The sequence below is a fragment of the Meriones unguiculatus genome, chromosome 12 (assembly GCF_030254825.1).
Source record: "Meriones unguiculatus strain TT.TT164.6M chromosome 12, Bangor_MerUng_6.1, whole genome shotgun sequence".
Taxonomy (NCBI): Eukaryota; Metazoa; Chordata; class Mammalia; order Rodentia; family Muridae; genus Meriones; species Meriones unguiculatus.
The window spans coordinates 10,713,029-10,732,051 of NC_083360.1; the positions used below are offsets into that span (position 1 = coordinate 10,713,029).

The 19,023-nt window shown below is 40.4% G+C and overlaps 1 long non-coding RNA gene across 1 annotated transcript in view; it reads right to left on the reverse strand.

Annotated features, from left to right (window-relative positions):
* LOC132646716 (uncharacterized) overlaps nt 1–19,023 on the reverse strand; it is a 219,639-nt gene that overhangs the window by 51,371 nt on the left and 149,245 nt on the right. Inside the window, exon 2 of the long non-coding RNA XR_009584966.1 lies at nt 1,839–1,913. This is a non-coding gene — a long non-coding RNA (uncharacterized LOC132646716). The remainder of the gene's footprint in view (nt 1–1,838; nt 1,914–19,023) is intronic.

Here is a 19,023-nt window from a genome sequence, read left to right on the forward strand (position 1 = left end):
GCCCAGGGCAGTTCAGAGTCCAATTGGGTTGCATAGTAATGTGAAGAGGGACTGCCTCTGACATAATCTGATTGGCCTGCTCTTTAGTCACCTCCCCCTGGGGGGGAGCAGCCTTACCAGGCCATAGTAGAGGACAATGCAGCCACTTTTGATGTGAACTGACAGACTAAGATCAGAAAGGAGAGGAGAACCTCCCCTATCAGTGGACTTGGGGAGTGGCATGCAAGCCGAGGGAGGAGGGAGGGTGGGATTGGGAGGGGAGGAGGGAGGGGCTTATGGGGGGATGCAGAATGAATAAAGTGTAATTGATGAAAAATTTACTACCTCCCTGTAAAGTCATCACATTTAAATTGCTCAAGCGATTAATCCGTTCAGTAGGCCAGAGTCTTTATCATTTAATTGTCACAGGAACTAGCGACACAGACACACCCAGTGGTACGCTTTTCTTTTTTTTTATGATATTGAATTTTAGTTTTTTTAATTTTATACTAGTTTATTTACTTTACATCCTGAGGGTGCCCCCCTCCCCTTCTCCCAGTACCCTCACTTCCTCTTCTTCCTTTTTCCCCTCTCCCATTTCTTCCAGAAAAGGGGAGCCCCTCTGTCCTCCCCCACACCCTGTTAACCTTCCCCAGTACATCAAGTCACATTAGGACTGTGCATATCTTCATCTCCTGAGGCCAGAAAAGGCAGTCCTGCCAGATGCAAAAGCAGGCACGTCCACGTTAGAAAGAGCCCCACCTCCACTCGCCAGGCAGCCCATTCGAAGACCAAGCCTGCCCACTGGCTACATGTGCACAGTGGGGCCTAGGTCCAGATCATGCATGCTCCTTGGCAGAAGTGGATGAAGAGAGGGAACTGGGCAGGAGATGGAATGGGGAGGAAAACAAGGGTGGGGATCAGATGTAAGGAGAATCGGGGTGGAAGGTGAGAAGGCCTGGAGCAAGAAGGGAAGCTCAGGAGGGTCTGTCTCTTAGTCAAGCTGGAGGCCTGCTACAGGTTAGGTGCCTGGGAGGACATGGGTTGGACTCTAGCTGAGACTCCTAACAGGGGGGATCATGAAGACTGAAGCGACCTAGCCAGGCAGGACTAGTGGAAGGAGGGGAACAACAACCCACTGACAGAACCTTTGATCCAAAAATTACCCTGCCTACAAAAAGTACAGGTATAAAGATGGAACAAAGATAGATAGAAAGTCCAAACAATAATTGGCTCAACCTGAGACCCATGCCACAGTAGAGAGCCAGCCCCTGACATTATTAATGATACTTGGCTATACTTGCAGACAGGAGCCTAAACGTGACTGTCATCTGAGAGGCTCCATCCAAGAGCAGATCAGGACAGATGTTGAGACTTGCAGCCAAGCATGGGGCAGAATTCTGGGGGTCCTGGGGAAGTATTGGGAGAAAGATAGAAGGACCCAGAAGGGTCAGGAACCCCACAAGAAGACCAATAGAAACAACTTATCTAATCACATGGTGGCTTTCAGAGACTGAAACAAGATATACTATTCTATAACCTAGATGTTTCTCTATACAGTTGATTCGAAATCAAAATAAGACATAACTGTTCTGGTGACAGTGTATAATATTTTTCACTTCTGTATAAAGGCTTCCAGGTTGTAACTTCTCATTCATTTATCACAGCAACAGCTTACTTGAGCTCTGTCAGGGTTCTATCAAGATATCTCCCAAGACCCCTTCCCTAGTTTTCAAACACCGAAGTCTCTCAAAGGCCATGTTAACTCTTCGCATGGAGCTGGAGACACGGCTCAGCAGTTCAGCATGCGTTCTGATACTGCATGGGATTGGAGTCCAGTTCCCGGTACCCATACTCACGGCTTCCCATAGCCCAGCCTCAGGTGGTTCCGATGCCTCTGGCCTCGATGGGCACCTGTGCTCATCCATGCATACCTGTGTGCAGACACACACATACACACACAAAATTAAAAATAAATCTTATAAAACAAGTTAGTGAAATAAAATGACAATTATTTTGTTATGTTCGTAGACAATGTGGGTTGATAATGCAAGCAAAGGTAGTAGGAAAGCCTTGTGCCTTCTCTCTCTAAAGTGCTTACGCACTCAACTGGAAAGGCTTGAACGGCCAGGAATAGCTCAAAGAGCTGGACGCTGCAGTAAGCAGGGCTGAAGGACTCATTTCCAAAGTGCCTTTTCGGTCACATCAGGCACTGGAATAAAATGATCTGGAGATTCTGTATCCTTTGCTTCTTAAGTTGATATTAGAGGTTTTTACTGTTAATACCACAAAGTTTATCCTGGGGCAAGGCTCTCTTCTTGAGCACCTGATACAGCTCATGGGGCATTCTGGGACCCCCTTGATGCAGAAGAGGATAAGAGATAGGAAAGAGCTAGAGTGTTATTTTTCCCACCTCAGGAAGCTGATGATATCCACATCCTTAGCCTAACAGCTTTTCTCCCAGCCTGTCACACTTTCATAGCTTCAGACATCAAGCAGCACCACATCATGTGTTAACACACAAGTCAACCCAAACTTGAGAAAAGACATTCTAAGCCAGCATTCAATGGAGATGTGGCACACACACTTTGCATATGTCCTTACTCTCCAGTCTTTGTGTCTCTAATATATTTTCATTTGACATTTTTGATATAGAGACTACAATAGTCTTTATCTTCCTTGTAGAATATATTGGGGAAAAAAAACCCAGATCATCTTTAATCATCTTTCTCTAAGTAGTGAGTTAGTAACTGCTTTGTAGATGAGAGAGAAGAAAGCAATCAAAAGGAACACGCTGAAGTGGTTTGTCCACACAGTAACATCCACAGGTAGTGAGAATAGAAAATAATTGATTCCTACCTCCTGAAGCCCAGAACAAGCAGTCAAACTCTTGGTAAAGCTACAAACTTGCAGCAACTGTGCCTGTGCCTCATCTTCCCCAGGAGAAACCAGTTGCTGTCATATCTACCATGATGCCAACTGATTCTCTAATTAGTCTGCATTCCTTTACAGATGTTGTATGCTATAGCCCAGGGCTGCAGACACTGACCACCAGTGGCTTTTCCTTTTCTCCTACAGGACAGAACTGTATCCTGGCCTTGATGTGCTTTCTGTAGCATCCACGTGCTGTCCATCCCTATTGCTGTACCACATCCAGCTGCACCCTTCTCACCCTGAGCACGGCAGTGCTCTGACTGCTAGCCATACTCAGTGGCATCTACCCCCCAAGCAATAGCACAGGCCTGATGTGGAGGAGGTGATGTGGAACACCCACCCACGGTGCATGTCCTGCCAACAAGCATGCAGCATGCAGTAAAACATGCACTTTTCGACATCCCAAGTTCTCTGCAGCCCTATAGCAGGGGTGTTCAATGCAACTGAAAGTGGAGTCCCAATGCCTCTTTCCTTCCATTTCTCTGAACAAGAATTTTATGCACAAGTAAACATTTGCAATATTTGTTCTTTACACAAAGACACCAGGAATTTTGACAAGTGTTTTATGTCTTTCTTACGCTATAGTTATGTTTTAAAATAGGTTGCAACTACTTTTTTTTTTCTTTTCTTATGGACAACTTATGGCTTATGGACAAACAGAAAAACATGGGCTTTTACAGTGAATGGATGGAACTGTGTTTAAAATCTACCTCACATGCTTATGAGCTAGCCTCGAGCATATAAGAACACTTCCACATGTACTCTGTCTCTGAAACAGAAATGTGGATAATAATATCACTTCTCCTAAAACAATGCAGAAATAGAAATAATGTATATAAAGCACCAGGTAAATGTAAATTGTAAATTGTTGGGAAATATTCTTTGACACACATATATATGTGTGTGTGTGTGTGTGTGTGTGTGTGTGTGTGTGTTCTTTGGGGTCAAGAGGTCATCTTTTTCCTTCTAAAAACAACACTATTCAATTCTGTTCAATAATTCCCCCATCTTATAAGTTTTTGCTGTAGTGTCACACAGTGGTTAAAGATGGTCCCCAGATCATCAAGCTGTTTGAAGATTACTCTCAGCTCCAAAGCCTATAGTGGAAATTTTAGTTTCTTTAAAAACTCAGGTATGTTATGTAAGCAGGTTTTTGTTTTAATCCCAAGTGTGCGATATGGAGCTGCTCTTAGTTTATCCATAGCTGATAATTCTAACTTTTTCAAAAATTTGCAGCATGCATTGAGAGTAAATCAGAGCACAGCGCTCTTGTTGAACATAAAAGAAATATACACATTATGTATGAATATATATGTAACAATAATAATTAAGGAAAAGATCATTAATTTGAGAAGGAATGGGGGTCCCATGGGAGGAAGTGGATGGGAAGAGGGGTGAAAATGATATAAGTACAGTATAATATTACATGTAATATCAATATAGTATAATAAATGATATAAATACTCACATATGAAATTTTCAAAAAGGAAACTTCTGTAATTAAAAGAGTCCCAGTTCCCAATGGATTCATGAGAAGATGAGCAACCAGAAAAAGACAGTCTCACAGGTGGAGACTGATAAAATAGATCTCAAAAGCATGGTGTGCATTGCTTGCCTTGCAGATTAGGATGAAATTAGTGAAGTACTTTTGATTTCCTGATATAAGGACAAACACCAAAGAAACTGAGGGAAAGAAACAGACAAAGGAGGGAGGTATGGAAGGGAGTGGTGAGGGAAGGGAGGGGCAGCTGTATGCTAAGGTGCAAAGATCTTGTCATTGTCTTTAATGAGCATCTTCAGCCATTAAGTTTTACCTGGACGATGTATAGATTTAAAGGTCCACAGGAAGCTATTTAATACAGGCCAAGTGACTTCCCACTAGTTCACGAGTTGAAAGAAGTTCCCTAAGGTACTCCAGAGGTGAGCTTTACCGATGGCATATAAGTGGGCATTTCCTAAGTCATCACTTCCACGATTCCAAGCGCTCCTGGTTTTGAAGCAGCCTCATAGGAATCTTTGTTAAAAAGTTAGCATTGCTGATGTCGCTTATGAAGAGAGACCTAGCTTCATGGATGAGTCTGGTACTTCATGGAAGCTAGATGGCCCGAAAGGGGACAAATACAGCTTGCTTTGAGGCCTTGGATTTGGCTCAGTTGGAAAAGTGCTTGCCGTGCAGGCTTAAGGACCTGAATTGGGATCCAAAACACCCACTACAGTGTCACGTGTGGCCGTGTGTGCCGGGAGCCCGACTGCTGGGGTTACAGGCGTGGTCGGATCCCGGGTCTCACTGTTCAACCAGCCAAACGCAAACAGTGCGTTTCCGGTTCACGAAGAAGCCCTGTCTCAAAATAATGTGTGACTGTCTCTGGCCTCCGCATTCACATGCACAGGCAAACACTTCCTCACACATGTTCACAGCAAACACGCAAACAGATAAACAAGGTGTGCTCTGACTAGCGGAATCTTGGTTGTGTGCATGCTCATGGCTTGTGTGTGAGGTATAATCACTTCCCCCTGCCCCACCGTCTGTTGCTTGGCTTCCTATGGCTTCTGTAACCAGGTGTCTGAGAGTAACCTTTGCCTTGACCCTTCCAAGAAACCATGCTCATACAGCTTTCATCGTGTGCTATTTTCATGACAGTTCTACTTTGTCTTTAATGCCACTCACCTCCTATTATGCCCTAATTTACAAATTAAACATCATTACAATGGTATATACATGAGAAAAACATGACACAAGGCCGGCTGTTTTTCATGGTTTAGAACATCAGTGGGATTCTCAGAATAAACCTTTTGTGGGTAGGGAGGGATTACTGTGCAATGGGTTTGAAGAAATTGTTTTAAAAAACTGGGGAAAATCAATGATACAGATCTCATAGATTATTACTGAAATTAAATACGATAATTAACGTAGGGCATTTTAAAGTATGTGATATACAATACTCAACAGACACATTTGATTATACTGAAAAAAACTACATATATGTGTTTTTCCTTTAAAAAGACCTTTGACCTCTAAGAACACAGTAAATGAGCATCTGTTAGACCAGTGGCTAATATATCATACCAGGAAAGAGTGGCTAGAACTTTCAGATCAAACGCATACTAAGACGGACGGCATTAGATCTCCTATCTCTGTGATAAAATAGCATGACCAGATTTTTTTTAACCTTGCAATTCTGAGGTCACAGTCTGCTGCTGAGGTAAACGAGGGAGGGAACAGAAGCAAAGGCCTTTGGGGAAACTACTTACTGGCTTGCTCTTCATGTTTGCTTCTCCTGCTTTCTGATCCTGGCATTGAAAGCCAACCCCTCAGAGTGAGTGAGCTGAGCCTTCTCACATCAGTCCATCAGGAAAATGTCCTTGGGACTTGCCTGCAGGCCATCTGGTATTTTTTCTATTGAGGATAACTCTAACTTGTATCAAATTGAAGAAAAAAAAAAGCTAGTCAGGACCAACACTGATGAGAGTTAGAAACTCAGGGCTTCTTACTGTTTCTGCTATTTTCTGATGCTTATTCTTCCAAGGCCACTGTCTAGCTCAGGACTTTCTCGTTTCCAGATCTATGAAATGGGAGTCATGATAAAACCACCACATTTAACACACATGAATGGGAAAATCAAAGGAGATTGTGGATAGATAGGTGGACATAAAACTATAAGGCAATATAAATGTATAAATATAAAATATTTATATATACAATATTTATATATTTTATATGTGAAAATGTAAATATAAAATTAAATATATAAGATACATATTATAAATAAACTTATATAAATATAAATATATAAATATTTGATATGTTTATATTTGTATATTATATTTATTTATAATATGCATTATATATTTATAAACATACATAAATATATATTTATAAGTTTATTCATTTAAATATAAATATAAGCATAGAGATGTATAATATATTTATATATTATTATATTTATATATTATATATTTATGTAAAAATGTTTATATATAAAATATACAAAAATATAAATCATAAAGTATGCTTTGTTTCTTTGAATTAGTTTGTATCAAGGAAGGGGGAATAAAGCTCACACAGCAATTGGTTTTATTTTTATGCTGCAGGGTGTGCATTTTCTTCAGAATGGGGTATTGTTTTAGAAAGAAAACATCTTCACACCCATGGGAAAATGCTAATTAGCTATCTGTAAAAGTAAAGGGGCCTTCCCATTGCGGGAACTCTAGAATTTAAGCCCACACAAGTAAATCTCTGTTAAGCTCTCAGCAACACCATATTGTCTTATTTTATGTTTACTGATTATGATGCTCAACTAAGACGAATGTACAAATGCACGTTGTTCGGGAAAATGTTGTGTTCGTTTAAGGCTTAGTGAGGGTAGGTAGGAGTTTTCTGTTGGCATGGCTATGTAATGTGGCTTATTTTTATGCTCCTGAGAGCACAAGATGCTTTGTTTCTTAAATGTGTGGAGAGGAGGCATAGTGAGCAATTGTGAAATGTAATAGTAAGTGCACATTGTAGCCTTTTCCAAATTCTAATTATCAATTAACATAGAATTAAATGAAAATATGCTAATATAGAAGTTACCCAACATGTTTCCTTTACACATGCTGAGAGTACACGCTCTATAAATTCTCAAATCTGGACAAATATCATGACCATGAGGGGACAATGTAACAAGCGAAGGTGGTATTTTCTGGATTGCTTATGTCCAGTGCTCATAAGCTTGCAATTGCTGACTTGTCCAAAACTCATGCTAATTATGGCCTCTCTTTCCCAGATCAAGAAAGAGAGGTTAAGGTGTTTGTCTGCAAGGGTTCACCATAGGAAATAAAACACAAGGGTTTTAAGCAGAAACAATTTAAAAACTTCTGGCTAAATCATTCATGAGTTAATGAAGAAATTTTAATGGGAATTCACTTTTTCAAATATGAATGGTAATATTATGTACAAAACATGTACAATATTCTAAACACAGTAACTTTAAGATTTTTATACTCTCAAACAAGAAACATTTTAAGCCTCAAAATTAATCAACTAAATAATAACTCTAACAAATTAGTTTATGGGTCAAAAATCATGAATAAAAAAATGCAGTGGATGAAAATAAAACAAAAATTCATAATTATTTTGGAAGTCAAGAGAATTGGCTTTTTCAGCAAGAAAACCAAAATACTTTTTTGGATATATGTTTGTGTGTGTGTGTGTGTGTGTGTGTCTGTGTGTATGTGTGTGTATATGTGTGTGTGTATGTGTGTGTATGTGTGTGTGTGTATATGTGTGTGTGTGTATATGTGTGTGTGTGTCTGTGTGTCATGTCTGTCTGTCTGAGAGGACAAAGGCAACCTTAGTAGTAAAAAGAGCTATTCAGAGACAAAATGAACATGCAGTAAACACCCTGCATGATCTTGGCCTTGGAAACTGCTTTCGGTCTTTTGCCCAATTTCAATAGTGTTATTTTCCCCCATGCAACTGAGATGTTTTACCTTCTTAAATACTGAGGATGAACACTCAGCCCTTATTGAATGTACAGCTTAAAATACGTCTACCCATATTCTCCTCACTCTGTCAATTATGCCCATTACTGTACAGAAGGCTTTCCATTTGCTATCATTCTTTGTTTCTTTGTTTTTGAGGTGTATACTATTTATTTTTTGTTGTTGTTGTTTCTGTGACAAAATAGCTGACTACAAAAGCAATTTAAGGGAGGAATCGTTTATTCTAGCTTACAGTTCAAGGGGATACATTCCACTGTAGCATAGAAAAGTATGGTGGTGGGAACAGGTCTTCAGCTGGGCACACATGTCCACAGGCAGAAAGCACAGCATGAAGAGAGAGCAGGTCTCTCCTGACAGCAAAGCTCTACCTCATGAAGGTCTACAACCTTCCAAATAGCTGGGACCAAGTGTTAAAATGCACAAACCCACTGAAGGCTTTGCATGTTCAGACCACAGCAAGATGCAGATAGACACAGAAAGGGATAGACTCTATCCCTTGTCTAAGAGATAGTGATTGCCTAAAGGGTGGGGTGTAGGACAAGATTCAGGAAGGAGGAATGGGGAACAACTGATTGGTAATGGTTATGGAGTTCCTTGTTGGGGTGAGGAAACATTTTAAAATTGAAGGAGAGGATGGTTCAAGTCTATAAAAAAAACAAAACAAAACAAAACAAAACAAAAAAAAAAACCTAAAAACCAAGTGACTGAGTTGTATACTTTACATTGGTAAATTGTATGATATGCAAACTCACCTCAATAAAACTTAAAAAGAACTACATCCTAATTTTACAGAAATACTTACAAATATAAATAACACCAAAGAAATAAATGTAGAAGTCAGAAAGCTGGCCTCACACATCACTCCATGCTGCTGCCTGTAGCAACCAGGGTTCTTTTCAGAGAGCTCTACAAGAGTGGAACCAGGATTGGTAACTTCACCACGGAAGAAATTTCAGGAACAGGCAGAGTAAAGCACATTCGGAGTTTGTCAAGAAGATATCTGAATGTTTTCTTTAACCAGAATTCAGAATGAAGTGTTCTCTTCTCGTCCCACGCCCCTCCATTTCTCCATGTTTCTTTCTATTCTCATTTGGAAAAACGGTGGATTAAGAAGATGAGCAGTATAACAAGATACAGACTTTCAAGGCCTTGGCTTGATTTGCGTGATTGATTTCCATGTGTTTTACATTATTAACCTTAACTGAATGTGTAAATAAGCCTACACTGGGCACTGGCCAAAGAAAAGAGAATGAATAAGGAAAAAAAAATATATGTACTCGGTCATGAAAACTCAACAAAAACCTTCCCTTCAATACAGTGCAACCAGTCAAGAGTTGGGAGAGTGACCGGAGTGGCCTCCCCGCAGCCACTCCTGAACAGTCAAAGTGATTTCAGTTTCCAAGCAAGTTTTGCCCAGCAGTTCTTCCATCTTGGACCCCAACCATTCAGTTGTCACATGTACTTCAAAAGCAGCCAAGTTTCTGACAATTTAAATAACTTATAACCAAGAAGCAAAGCAAAGCCTGAAAACTTCAGGGCATCTTAAATCATCCTTAAGGTCACATAAGCATAATAAAATAATTTAAGGAATAATTATGAGACATCATGAGCTGAATGAAATCCAGCTAAACAATGGTGATGTCCATATCTTTTTCTTGATTCTCCATCACTGACATAGCATTTTAGCAAGTTAAATCAAGGAGAGTTTAAGCAAAGACCTCAATCAAATTGTCTTCCTAGGCACAGGACATGGATCCAGGACAGAATCCAATATGAAACAAAGAAGAAGATTGCATTTTCTCAAGATGTAATTCTTTTCACTTAGAGGAAATGTCCCTGTTTTATCAAGCTCATCAGCATCTATGAATGTGTTACAGAGTGAGAATGAGCCTGTCACTGGGTAAATAATCCCAGTCAATTTACTTCAGATGATTCTACCTTCCGTGTTATCTTCTCCTAGGGAGGCAAATGGCTGCCCGGCAGGAGCCCCCGCAGCAGCTGCTGTACACCAGGGAGATTATTTCAGTGGAGAAGTAAGCCTGCTAACGGGGTCAGTAAGCAATTTCGAGGCTCCTTTTATCACAGTTCCCTGTACAAGATAAGTTTAAGCTGTCTTTCAAATTACCAAATAGCACATAACATTTAGGTAAGGACATTGTAAGAAAGGCAAAAGAGGGATCCTTGCCAATGCCCAGACATGCATGCTGGGCAGGAGATACAACTGGCATTAAAGCACGTGCTCTCCAACAATAAGAGCAATGTCCTATGTTTCTCTGAAGAAAAATAGAACCACAATCTGATACATAAGCCTGATGCCAGTGGCTCTGAACTGGGGTCAGTGACAATAATAAATACAAAAGACAATTTAAGTCAAGAACAACCATCTGAATCTATTGCTAAAGGCTTTTATTAATTTATGGGGGTTGCCATGGTACATTATAAAAACCAGGTGACTACATGAATTTCTATTATCCAGAAGAATAGCTTTCTACTGGTTCAAGCCACCTGGGTTACCTAGCTCTGAACTCAAAGAGACTAAAAAATAGTTTATTCTGTAGCTGGATATGCATGACCATGTCTAGGGAACAGAGATTTGGGTTAAACTGTAATAGTTTAATGAAGTTTTTATAATAACAGAAAAATCATAAACCAAGGCACTTTTCAAATATATAAGTGAGGATATCAGGCAAGTTGGTCACAGGAAAAAGGAGAAATCTCTGGTGTAAATCTTAGATGTTGTCTGATGTTATTCTTTGCCTTTGAGTTAATAAAAGCTGGATACTGAAAGGTCACATGGATATTAGGTCAAGCACCAAGGTGAGAAATAAATGGCTTCCTAGGACCTTGAATAGCTCAAGATAATTTGGCTCTGGACCTTTCCAGCTCTCCACAGTCTCTGAAGATTTATGCAGTTAATCAGCCTGGTAGAATGTTCCACATATTCTCCTTCTGGATTCCTCACTCAGGGTGATCTATCTCTTCTAGATCCCACCATTTGCCTGCAAAGTTCATGATTTCCTAGTTTTTAATTGTTGAGTACTATTCCATTGTGTAAATGTACCACACTTTCTGTGTCCATTCTTTGGTTGAGAGACATCAGGTTGTTTCCAGATTCTGGCTATTATGAATAAAGCTGCCATTAACATAGTTGAGCAAATGTCCTTGTATATATCTGAACATCTTTCAGATATATACCATGTGGGTTCCCTAGTTAGGGGAGCAGGGGCAGTCACTGGCATGAATTCAGTTGCCTGCTCTTTGATCACCTCTTCCTGGTGATGTGGCCTTACTAGACCACAGAGGAAAAGGATCCAGACAGTCCTGATAAGACCTGATAGACTAGGGTCAGATAATAGGAGAGGAGGACCTCCCCTATCAATGGACTAGGAGAGGGACATAGTGCGGGAAGAGAGAAGGAGGGTGGAACCTGGAGGAGATGAAGCAGGAGGATACACCTGGAATAAAAAGTGGATAAACTTTAATTAATGATAATAAAAATAATGAAAAAAAAAATGGTTCCCACAAGTGTGGCTTCCTTCCCACCCCTGGGAACTTCAGTTCACACTCATCCTTCTCCTTCCTGACTCTGTTTCTCAAGTGGACTTCATCCTGTACCTCTTCACTGATTCCATGTTTTATATCTGTATTTTTACCCCTTCTTACAAAGGCACATGTTATATTGGATTAGAGTTAACCCCCAAATGAGTTTGACTTCACCTTACCCTGTTTACCAACACAAAGACCTGTTTAAAATTAAGTCTTATTGACCTTATGGGAGTTAGAAGTTACAAATATCAGACTCAGTTCATCCCAGAATACTTATAAATGGAAAACTTTGTGGCGAGAAAAAATAAAGAAGTACCACTATAAAAAAGTAAAATTCTTCTTTTGCCCTCGCATCACTCACTCCTGGTAACAATCAGTAGGTGCTTGCATTTTTCAGGGCTCTATGCCTCTGTTCCCCAGGTATAAATGACAGTAACAGTGGCACCAGCCTCGCGGAATGCTTGGGAGAACTAAGTTAGATATACCCAGTACTCAGTACAGGAAAGTTCTTAACATTACTGAGCTGTTTCGGAGGGGTGGGGGGATGAATCCTCCCAGTTAGGAACCATGTCCCTTTTTATGTCTGTACCTTTTGGATGGCTGGCAATAAATATATAAACCCCAAAAGAATTCCAAAGTCCTGAAACTGGAGCACAGGGGTTTCAAGCTCTTTTGTAAACTTTGGATGATAAGAGGTATGAAGCCCCCAGAGATTTAAAATGGAAAGAGAAACTGCAGATAAGATCTGTCCAAATGTTTGTCTCTGAATTTTAAACAGCAATGGCGTATACACAGAAAGAGATCTCAGCCTTCCCATTTCTTTTCCCTCCAGACTTCTCAGGTCTATTTGTCTCTAAGACAAATAGAAAAGAGTATTGCTGTCATGGAGCTTATATCACAGGCCAAAATATAGAGGTGAATTAGTAAGAATGAGAGGTCAGCCAACTATATGGTGTGCAGTGAGTGATGCACTAAGTTTTGAGGAAAAAAAAAGGCAAGATAAGCTGACTCCAGGGACCCAAAGGAGAGGCTCCAGCAGGCTCCAGCACACAAAGCTTTTAGAGAAGTGATATTCAGGCAAAGTTAAAGGAGATTATGGCATTGGTGGCATAGCTATCTGTAGAAACAAACCTGGGAGCAGAGGAATGACCATGGCAAGGGCCCTGCAGAAGGATTGTGGAAGAACAGAAAGGAAGCTGGATTGAGTACAAAAAAGGGAGAACATTCACTAAAGTCACAGGAAAGCTAGGAATTACTTTGTGTACAGCTTCTCTACCCAACCCAAGCCATATCTATGAACTTTCTGGTATCAGAATCTCCTTTCTACTTGTGGTTCTAAAGTTGAATAGTATATCTTATCAACCAGATTGTACATCTCCGGCTGCCAAAACTTCGTGGAGCCCATCCCAGACAGTAATCCAACTTATGTTTTGGCTCTGACCTCTATATTAACTAGACTAGGCCAGCTAATAATATAACATACAAAGAGCGTTAGAATAAGGAAGAGATCCATCACTCACTATAGTAGAAGCTATCTAAAAACTTAATTTCCTTTTCAGTACTATCAAAACAACTTGGTCAAAGGTCAATTTTCCAGCTACACTCCAATCCACTTATTTAAAGTCTCCCTGAAAGAAAGACACACTTATTCTTCTTCTTTGGACAAGTTTTCTGAATTACCCCAATAATGAACTGAGTTTTGGAAGTACTACTTTGGACTGAAACCTTCATTCCAAACGAAGAACCAAAACTCCCAAAGGAATTAAATCATTTTCAAAATGAAATCTCTCTTTTTCCCCCCAAATGAGAAGGGATTTTTTTTCTTCCTTTTTCTTTCTTCCTTTAACTCTTCTCATTTCCCCTCCGATGTATAGGAGTTAGGTGCTTTTGATCAATCTCCGAGAGGACTGGTGACACTTCCTAATCATGTCTCCTAGGAGAAGTGGCTTTGGAAACCTAAAACCATCCCAGGAACTGCTCTATCCTTTCCTCATGAAAAGCTCACCTTGAAACGGTGGCAGCCACTCAACTCCGGGAAGATGATTATTTCTTCTTAATTGGGACCATCTAGAGAGGCTTGGATCCACACAGGCTCTCTTTGCCGAGTTTAAATAAAAAGGCGTCCCTTTGTCCTTGTTATTTTCGAAATGATACATGTGATCTAACGGCTCTTGCACACCATGGGGCTCTCGTTGACTTCAATGGGCATTATGCATGGGAAGGGGCAGCAGGAGTGGGCTCATTATCTCCAGCCCAAGCAGAGAGAAATGCAATAATAATCGTTCTCTGCTTTTCCTCAAGCTTTTAACTGGTGTTGGAAATGTAGGTAACCTTCATGTTTTGGGTTACAGTAAGTATCACCTTGTTCAGTTGGCAGACAAGGTTCAATTCCTGCTGGATCAGCCACAGGGACGGAGGAAAGGAACACTGAATGACTGAAACTATTCTCATCTATAAAGCTGTGCTAGCTCATTCGTCTCTCAGAAGAGCTGTGGCTCTCTGCCAATACCTCCCACGACAGCCAAACCCTCGAGTAACTGAAGGCTTAGGTACCCACAGAATTCCAAGTTCCTATGTCAGAAGTGGCCATAGGGAATGCAGAGCTCACTCTAACGCACGTTAGTAAGTCAAGTCATCTTGTTTGTCAGAGGCTTTTGCTCTTCTCTCTGTTGTACATCTAGATCTTATAAGCCCAACACTCACAGTCAGCTACTTCAGGGAGAGATCTCCAACGTAGAACTGTGAAACAGCAGAAGGGGCTTAATCCTGAAAGGCATTCTGGTTGCTCATCAGCTTCACCTTTTGTTTTTCCCATATCCTTTATGATATCACAAGAAAGTTATCGGGAAAAAGTGTCACTTGCATGCATACCAGCCTAGAGCTGGTATCTAGAACTTACTCACTGCCCAGATTGGAAACTGCATAGTCATTGTATAGATTCCATTTATATATCTCCCTGTCTCTCTATTGCTACCGACTATCACCCCCCTGCAGTTCCAAGCATTTAGATGCTGAGATGCCTCAGGTAGCCATCTGCCTCTCAACATTATCATAATGTTGTTTAATCTATGACATCATATACAGCAGAATTTGATCCTTTTTAAGGATGAACGATATTCCATTGTTTTTATACATAACATAGGTTCTTGTAATAGCCATCCATTAAAAAAAAAAACCTATTGTTTGTTTCTTAGACCTTGTCTCTGGTGGGTCATGTTGAAATGAACATAAAAATGAGATTTTGATTTAATTTCTTTTGAATATGTACTAGGAGTGGAAATTCTGTAACACCCGTGTTACCTTTTTAATAATTTTTTTTTGAGGCCTGTCCATTCTATCTCCCATGATAGCTGTTCCATTTTGTCCTGTCACTAAATGTGTGCAAGGTTCCTACTTCTTCACTTCCCAAAGATTTTCTACCCACACATACTTTAGGTCTTCTGTCAAGTGCAAGGTGAGTCTTTGTTGCGTTTTGATTTGCATCTCTGTGGTGGTGCAGGCTGCTGAATGTCTCTGCACACACCTTCTTGGCATTCGTATTGCTCGTCAGACAAAAATGTCTGTTGAGTCCTTTGCCAGTTTTGTAATTGGCTCACATAAGAACTTGATCTCAGGGGGGAGACTTACTGTGGCTGTCTGTGCAGTGCTCCGGCCCAGTTCCCCCATCATCCATGTCAGCAGCACTCTTTAAAATGACGTTGGTTCCAGCCAGGCACCTCACCAAATGTAATAAATCACAAACTCTGTTAGGAAAGTGAAGCCCACCAAGGTCTCCATTTTCCTATGCTGTTTCCATGTCTCGCTGCCACTAAGAAAGCTTAGTTTGGGTTTTATTTTGGTTTGACTTTAAGCTTCTGGCTATGTTTGACTACATCTTTTTTCAAATTTAGTGAAAGACAAGCAAGTTAGCTGATCTTTGTCCTCCTAGGGCCATGACTCAGGTTTGATTGCCCATCTGCTCCACTATTCCTCTCTTGATTGGAAGACCAGGGTCGCTAAACTACACACCAGGCCCATGTGCTCACAGCTAGTACCTCTCACTTGCTGCTGGCAGTAAACATTCTCACTCCCCAATGCAAGTTTGTACCTCTGGGCATAGACAGAGAGCTAAAAGTACAGTACTTTGTCTTCTAATAAAGGTGGTAAAGTAAGAGAATAAAACCCAAGAGGAACATGGATATTCTGTCTCTGTTTCAAGTTGTCCTTCAAATCTATTGTTATTACTAAACCACATGGCACAAGCTAGATAATTCTATGCAAGTAAAGACGAGAGATAGCAACTGGTCTTTCCTTAGTTCACTGTCAGCAGCTTCTCACTCAGTGCCAGTCATACTGTGAGGATAAACAGATTCTTACTTAGGAGCAGAAAAATGTGATGAGGACTCCAGAACAAATCACATCATTTCAACGATTCTCTTCAACTATGCAAATACTTTCTTAATAAAATGTAACTTCTGAAGTCATAACTGGCCAGTGCCTGGCACCCAAGAATCAAGCAATCAGTCTTCAACACCTTTTGCTTTCTCGGTGTAGTCTTCATGTCTGAAATAAACATGTAACTGAATCTGTGCTGTCATTCTAACCTAAATAGCTCAAGAACTGACCCATCCTGGAGTGCTCTCCTGAAGGACATAGCACCCATTCAACTTCCATGGAACTGAACTTGAATGTCTGTGTTTGGAAGGAGCCATGTCCATGTCTCTGCTCTAGCGCTTGTCTTGTGTTATAGCCATGTTTACTTTAGGATGTAAAACCAACTCTTTTCTCATCTCTCACTCACTTTCCTGGTGGTGCCATTACATTCTCCTCAGATTTTAGTAGCCTTGGCTTTACGTGTTCCAATATCCTGGCCTTCTACAGTTAGCCAATCAGACTTTTAGGATGGTAATAATGATTTGAAAACATTTAATTCCGTATTTCTACTCTCATCCAGTCTTGCCTGTCATAAAGTCATGGAAGAAATCCAATCCAATTGATGTTTATTAAGCATCTTCTATTTACAAACATTAGGGTTACTCGGAAGAAAATATAGATGAATATATAATCTTATCTAAAATTAACAATATTGATGGCCCAGGTCCCATATATAGATCAGATACTATGAAATGGGTATAATTAATTAAATAGTAGCAAATTACAAGCAAATACTCTTTAGTTGATCTTATGAAAATTACATAGCTCCTCAAGAGACAACTTCATCCTATTCACTCACTCATTTGTTATTTTATCCAAAAGTATGTGTTGAACTGTGCTTTCAAGCACTCTTTCAGGCAACAAGAACACAAAAGTAAACAACTTCAAATCCTTATGACATATGACTTTGTAAATAAATAGAGGGGAGGGAAGTAAGAAAGAAGGGAGACAAGAAAGAAAGTGAAGAAAGAACAGAGATAAAGAAAAATAGAGACAGACCAAAACCAGAAGGACAACAGAGTAGAAAAGATTTTACAATAGAAGTCAGTTCTGTGGGAGATCATTAAAATGAAGGCAGTACTAAAAACCAAGAAAGTCAGTTCATGGAACATATTAAAATGAAATGCACACACTGAACAGCTGAGAGGGAAATATGGAAAAGGAAATAAAAAATCAAGGCAACAAATACAACACAACTTTAATTCTGAGTGTGAGAGAAGAAATAAAGGAGAGAGAAAAATTTTAAGTATTCATGAGGATTTTGAACTTTATCTGCAGGCAGTGGAAAACACTGAAGTGTTCTTGCTTATGAAGAACTTGATTGGATACTGAGAGAACTGGAAAGATGTGGCAAAGCCAACAGCTCCATGAAGTGAATTTCTAAGAACAGCAGCCTTTAATATACACAGGAGATGAGAAGGCAGAAAGGAAGGAGAGCCCACAGCATCCGATAGCAAGTTAAACTGAGGCTGAGAGAAGACAGAATAATGAAATCGAAAATATATCCACTGTCCTAATATGCAGAACTTGGAAATCTATGCTCTTATGGAGAAAAAAAGAAACCCTGTTAATATGAATAAAATTATAGATCTTAAACTTGGTGTACACTACATTATCCATGTAATTCTAATATAACCATATGAATCTTTAAGGATGGAAACTTTCTTCATTAGTAAGTATATATAGAGAGAGAAAGGAGGTGGACAGGTCATAGCTCAGGCCTGAGAGGGATTCAATTCTTTATTGCTAGCTTCCTTTATTTTTCTATTTAATCACTTTATAGTTGGATCCCAACCACCTTCCTCCCCTCCTCCCAGACCTATCTTCATTTTCTCTCCTTCTCAGGAAAGGGAGACCCCAAGGGGTGCTAACCCACCCTGGCACTTTGAGTCTCAGCAAGACTAGTGCATCCTCTCCCACTGAGGCCAGACAAAGCAGCCCAGCTAAAGGAAAGGTATCCAAACGCAGGCAACAGAGTCAGAGACTTTGATTGTTCCGGGACCCACATATCTGCTACTTCTGTGTAGGGGTCTAGGTCCAGCCCATGCATGCTCTTTGTTTGGTGATTCAATCTCTCTGAGCCCCCATGGGCCCAGGTTAGTTTACTCTCTAGGTCTTCTTATGGTGTCCTTGAAACCGCAGGCTCTTTCAATCCTTCCTCCCACTCTTCCACAAAACTCCCTGAGCTCAGCCTATTGTTTGGCTGTGGGTCTCTGCATCTGTTTCCATCAGCTGCTGGATTCAGGAGACATTTATGTCAAGCTCCTATCTGAAAACATTGCAGGGTATCATTAATAGTGATAAGGGTTGGCTCTCTCCCATGGGGTGGGTCTTAAGTTGGGCCAGTCATTGATTTGCCACTCTCTCAATCTCTGCTCCATCTTACTTCCTACAATTCTTGTAGGTAAGACAAATTTTGAAGGTTGAAGGTTTTTTGGGTTGGTTGGTGTCCCTCTCCCTGCACTGGAAGTCCCACCAGTTACCCGAGGCTGAAGGAGTGTATGAGCCATCGAGCGCAAGTGAGCACTATTAGTGGTGGACTGCCTTCAGCTTAGAGCCAGGAAGAAAGCAACAACCACAGTTCTAGAGCCTTGAGGAACTGAATTCTGTAAAATCCAACTGATTAGAGGCACCGATCCTCAAAAGTCTTCAAAGGGGAATCCAACC